Genomic DNA, 6804 nt, shown 5'->3' with positions numbered 1-6804 from the left:
CTGGCATTTCACAGTGAATACACATCAATTGTTTCCAGACAATATGGTGTATTTGAAGCGCTATAACTCTATAACTTGAAGGTTATTTATTCACCAATACTCCAATCTCCATCAAATTATTTTGAAACATATATTTTTACTGTGTGTGTATATGTGAGAGTGTTTGTGTGCAGGTGTTTATGTGTGAGTGTTTGTGTGTGTGTGTGTTACAACAGAGAGCATCTATCATTTTTATACAAAGGAAAGATGGAAGGCAGAGCATTCCAGGGCTTACGACCTGGAGTTTGGCTGCTATAAGCGATCACATTACACACTTCGCTTACTCCTTTCAACAATGTCATATATCAAAAATCATCAATTTTCAGTTGTGCATGTTTTCGGAATGCCCAGAAAATGTACTTTATCCCAGCTAAAACGGCATATTTATAACTTAATATTTTCCCACTACAAGGCAGAAAGTGTTGTTTTTTGCATTTTGAAGAAAAGGTATTGTTTAATTATTTTTTTAAACATACTAAATATTTTTCAAATGGAGAAAAAACCTTCAGGTTTTGACTTAAAAGATATGTTGCACAGAAAAAAGTTCAATAAGTGGCTTGATATTTATTTGTAATACATTTATTATATTCTTAACCGGTTAACTGCCAAGAGCGTAAGACGCATAATTTTCTGTGACCGGAGCGCCGCTCATACAAAAATGACATCTTAAGACGCGCCGTTTTAAATGGGCTTTTAGTAAAGAAAATCAATTATTTAAAATGTACAAATATATTGAACGCATAGTGACATCTATTGAGCATATCTTTGCATACTTGGAATTGAAACGGAATTTGTTTTTACCACTTTAAACGTAAATTAAAGAGAGCTTTGTCGTCGGAACAACTGATGGCGCTCAGGGTTGTCCAATAATCCCCGAGTAGCCGTCACTGCCGAATCTGATGACAGTGATTTTAGTGTCGATTCTGATGATTTTTAATTTTTAATTTTTTTAAAATCAAAGTGTGTGTGTGTATACTTTTAATATTAAACTAACACAAACAATTACTTTTGACATATAATTTAGTTTTCATGTTTTCTATGGCAAATTTTGTGACAATCCTGCACCATGAACAATTAATTTTATGATTATGGATAAATGACAGAATGACTGGCGCGCTCTTCATTTATTTGGCAAGTTTTATAAATGTATAAAATATAATTTAATATATAATATAAATATAAACGTTAATACACTTTTAATAACAATATGTAGAGAAGGTTTTATTTTTGTCGTAAAATTCGCAGCGTGCTGGGTACCGCCATACATATACCCGCCGGCAGTTAACCGGTTAAACTTTAAAAACGATCTCCTGAAAAATCAAATATTTTGATATATGACGTTGAAAGGAGTGTGCGATATACACTGTCGTCAGATTTTTTTGGTATGTTGGTTGATATTTCAATGGATGTGGAATTTTTAGAGTATTGCTGCCTGTCGAGAACTCGTCAAGTATATAGATATAGAAAAATAGAGCAGGGTTATTAAAAGTATTTAAAAACACATCAGATATTTTTTTGAGCTTTAAAAAAAAACTATATATATGATGATTATGTTGGTCTTTAAATTAGTCCAATTAAAAAAAAGTGATTTTCTGTGTAAAAAGAACTTAGTTATATAATAATATTATTTTTCCCCTGTTTATTGTTATTTTATTATTATTATTGTTATTTTGTATGTATTTTTTTTAGTTTTTATAAATAAATATTTTTAAATCCAATGTTGTTTTATTTCGGTGTAAAAATGCAATTCAGGATCAATATCATTGTTAAATTCATTAAGATAAACGAATCTGTGCTTCAATGCCAGTATTGGGTAACATTTAAAACCATAAGAGTGTAGAATTTACTTTTATTTACACAGACCGCTGACCACTCAATGCAAGTTGATACTGCTCATTCAAATCCAGTGCTCTATGAGCCATTGAATCAGTGCATGAGCAAATATGACAAATGCAACAAGTGTATGTCTGTGTAACCAAAGTGGACAGTATAAAAATAAATCTGAAATAAAGTTTTAGGTTATCCTTCATATTAAACCAACCTTACATACTGTATTCAACATCCAGGCTGTAAAACCTGGAAATGTTATGAAGAAGTGCTAATCATGGTGTAAAAATCCAGAACGATGCGTGTAAGCATCGTGGCGTCCCGATGGCAAATTGATTGAATTAGGTTTCACTAAATATAGAGCTGTCGAAAGTTTTTTTTTTTTGTAGCTTACAAAAAAAAACAGCATAGGTCTTCTCTTTGGAATATCATAGAAGCATATGATATTCCAAAGAATAAAAAACAGCATAGGTCTTCTCTTTGGAATATCATAGAGTTCATGTCAAAATTGTGGCCATTATCAGGGCGCTTTACACTAACAGCGAATGCTGCGTTAGAATAGATGATGTGTGCAGTGAACCATTTGAGGTCTCTACTGGGGTGAAGCAAGGCTGTGTACTAGCCCCATTTCTCTTCATCATCATGTTCGACTTCGTCCTACGAATGTCAATCCCACCGGATCGAGGAATTGAGTGAGTCGTGTTCAGAAATTATGCGATTTAGAATATGCGGACGATGCAGTTCTAATAGAAACATCGATCGGAGCCCTGCAAGATATGATTGACTCCCTCCAAATAAACTCCGCTCGGTTAGGCCTAAGAGTGAATGCCAAAAAGACCAATGTCATGTGCAACTCAGCCTGTCTGGACCAAGACCAACATCTTACCTGTGAGGGACGAGCGCTCGTTCGAGTCGACACCTTCAGATACCTTGGAACACTCATGGTAGAGGATGGTAGTGTCCAGAAGGAACTGAATGTACGGCTCGGAATGGCAGGAGTTATATTCAATAAAATGCGCAATGTCTGGGACTCACTGCTTTACTCGACAAAAACCAAGTGTCGTCTCTTTAACGCCTGCATCCTAACAGTGTTGCTGTACGGATGTGAGTCGTGGCACCTCACCAAAGTTCAAAGCAAGAAACTAGTAAGTATTGAAAATAGGTATAAACTAGCAAGTATTGAAAATAGGCGAATACTGGGTATAAAGTGGTATGACTTCGTCAGGAATGACGATGTGAGGAGAAGAACTCAATAGCCCTCATACTGGAAGTCCTAAGGAGGAGAAAGTGGACATGGTTGGGACATGTCCATAGAATGCCACCTGAGGGCATCAACCCCTCATGTCTCTTCTTCCAACCCCGAGGATTCCGGCGCCCCGGAAGGCCGCTGACGACCATTCACCGACTATACTCAGCGGAACTTCGAGACGCCGGACTGACCTGGTAGGAAGCCAAGGAGATGGCGCGTGACAGAGTGACTTGGAGACGTCTCGTGTTGGCCATATGCTCCACCTAGGGAGCGAACATGGAATAAGAAGGAGAAGAAATATAGAGCATACAATACATGATTTATTACGTTGGAAAATTTCGTAAAAAAAAGACAGAATGGTGTACTGTATTGAATTGTGAAGACAAAATATTAAAAAAAAAAAAAAGACAGATTACTGCCATCTTTTGTCGAGTAGAGTTAATTCAAATAATTTTGCTACTCAACAACAGATAACAGTACAATTACAAACGTTATTGCCATCTGTTGTTAAGTAGTTCGATAGTATTTGGTTAATCTATTTGATAACAGATGGCAGTAATAAGCAACTATTAGTGTGTATCCAAACCGATTTTCATGATTTTGAAATTTCTGTTGAACAGATTCTCGTCGATAAGCGCGGCAAATCAGCTGTCAAATTGTGTTTCAGGCCGGCCGATCCATTGACTTTGGTTCATTTTCGTTTCGTCGACTCGTCTGCTCGGCCTGTCGTGAGGCTTGACACGGGGAAATTAAATGTAAAGGCATGGTAATCTTATCTAGCCACGGGTTCTTGACCGCCCGTAACCTATAAATGTTTGAGACAGTAAAAAACGAAGATGACTTGAACTGCTTCTCTAAAGAAGTACCTTTTTCTCGTTGATTCAGGGTTGCCAAAACTTAAATTGGGATCTTATAAGACCGACAATTTTTTTTAACAACATCTTAGTTAGGGTAATATATCATGTTACAGTTTAAAAAATCATATTCGGAAAATCTCTTCTTATACGTCCTTGGGTAAACTTTCAACCAGGTATATTTTCTTTTTCTAGCATCCAAGTGGTGCATAGGGCACTGAATCAAATCGACGTGATATTAAGACGATCGAGATATATAATATATGAAGTAGGTTATTTATATCACTTCAACATAGATGGATGTCTGAATGTCTGGGATTTACAGGGCTTGCGAACTGTCACAAGCTAGTTTAAGTGATTACCTTATACACGTGTAATATTCATCATTTTACCCAATCTGACAACCAAATTACTCAAATTTCGGAAGTTGTATATATATCGTTTGATTGATACTTTCTTTTATATGCTAGTTTTCAGCACCGTCTATCGTTGAGTAAAGTAAGCTTTTATTTAGCTAGACTATCATTATAAATGTATGCAAGATTCTTCCCGAAATATTTCATATACTAGGAGACGCCTGAAAACATGATTTAAAATTTTTATTAGGTGAGAAAGAAAATCATTTTTTAAAATTAAATTAAATACATTTGATACGTAAGTACTTGATATTTTGATAGCAGTGGCGTACATAGAGTTTCAAATTTGGGTAAGAAGTAAGGTAAGGTAAGGACTACTTAGTAAAGTACACTGTTTTTCTGCTTATATGGATAAATATTATTAGATTTAAGTTTTATACTGACATTTCTTGGTGATACACCAGTCTGGTGACGACAGTTACGACGAAACCCGGTCGTTGGTCAAATAAAAATGATGTGGAAAAAACTATGTAGGTATGTAGTTGTTATTTTATTATTTGAATAAATATTAGAGAGATGAAATGTTTAGCTACAGTGCTGGAGGTCCCGGGTTCAATTTCGGGGGGGGTGGTCAAATAAATATAAGTGATTTTTACATTTTAATATTTATTCAATATTACCCTGGACTGGTACTTGAAGTGGAGGGCTGATCACCTTTCCTTCATATGTTAATGATCAAGATAACACTGCGTCGATATGATGCAGTGCCCTATGCACCATTGGGTGCGGATAGTGGTTAGAAGAAGACCCCGTAGAGTGTGACCAGTGACGTCCACAGAGCTTTAAATCAGCGTAGGCGATTGGGTTGTGTAAGGATAAGGCATAGTAGGCACCGGTCGCGTTTCTGCATGGAACGCGAGTAATCCAGGGTAGGCGCCGCTTCTCTGCCTACGCAGAATGCACGCCTCTGGGTGTGACGTAGCCCGAACGCAATATGCAAGAGCCGACAGGCCGCTAATGTGCAGTGGCGATCCATGCATGCGCTGCACTTCCGCGTAAAGACGCGCGACCTTCGTTACCAAATTGTGGTGTTTATTTATTTTTCACCGCGGAGGATGTACGTCGGTACTCGTTCAAACTGAGTTTTATGCTTACGGGGTTATTGCACCCGTAGAGCCAAAGGTTCCCAACTTAATCGCCCGCTTTACGCCGTAAATCTAAAGACTTCCATAGCGCTAAGTCACCTTAGATCAGAATTATAACTTTATTAATTGATTCGGCAGTCATTTAGTTAATATTTATCCATTTAACGTCTACTTGATAAATCGCTTACTCCTTTTGACAACGTCATATATCAAAAATCGTCAATTTTTAGTTGTGCATGTTTTCGGAATGCCCAGAAAATGTACTATATCCCAGTAAAAGCGGCATATTTTTAACTTAATATTTACCCGCTACAGGGCAGAAAGTGTTGTTTTTGCATTTTGCAAGAAAAGTTATTGTTTAATTTTTGTTTTAAATATACTAATCATTTTTTAAATGGAGAAAAAACCATCAGGTTTTACCTAAAAAGATCTGTTGCACAGTAAAAAGTTCAATAAGTGGCTTGATATTTATTTTTAATACATTTTGTTATATTCTAAAACTTTAAAAACGATCTCCTTAAAAATTAAGTTTTTTGGTATATGACGTTGTTGAAACGAGTGAGCGAAATGTCACAAAATTATTATGCTATAATATTATATTGTGACATGTGTTTCGATGCGTTCAGCATCAGTATCACTTATTCGTTAATTGATTCAGCAGTCATTTAGCCAATATTTATGCATTTAACGTCTATTTGATAAATATCACAAATTATTATGCTATAGTGTGGCACGTGTTTCCATGTGTTCAATATCGGTATCACACAGTAAGGTTAATGAATTATACTCAATAATTTAAGTCCTTTACTGACATTTCTTGTTAGAAGTGCATTCTATACAATAAAACAACAGCAATATAGTTTTTTCCACATTTATTTTCTTTACCCAGTGACCAGTTTCGTTGTTGCCCACATCATCAGAGTGATGGGAGGAGGCTAGACTATATAAAACACTTACTATAAATTCATTAAATTTAAATTCATTTTGACATAAAAATTAAATAAAATTATGGTTTTTAACCCCTGCCTTGTTGCGTATATAACATTAAACTTTGTATCTTATCCCACCAGACTTATGATGTCGGTAACAACGAAACTCGGTTACTTAAACCAGTCTATGACAGGTCGTAAGCCCTGTAAATCCGAGACATTTAGACATCCATTTGTGTTGATATGATATAAATAACCTCCCTCGTGTATTATATATTTAACACCACGTCGATTCGATCCAGTGTCTTATGCACCACTTGGACGTTAGAAGTAGAAAATATATACATACCTAGTGGACTCCCATATTCTTCTTCATCTATGTTGAGATATCAAAATGTAAAAAAT

This window comes from Brachycentrus maculatus, unplaced genomic scaffold, assembly GCF_059751285.1.
Source record: "Brachycentrus maculatus isolate JH-2025_06_01 unplaced genomic scaffold, ASM5975128v1 h1tg000374l, whole genome shotgun sequence".
Taxonomy (NCBI): Eukaryota; Metazoa; Arthropoda; class Insecta; order Trichoptera; family Brachycentridae; genus Brachycentrus; species Brachycentrus maculatus.
The sequence above is the reverse complement of the archived record's forward strand: the minus strand, read 5'-3'. Positions refer to the sequence as shown.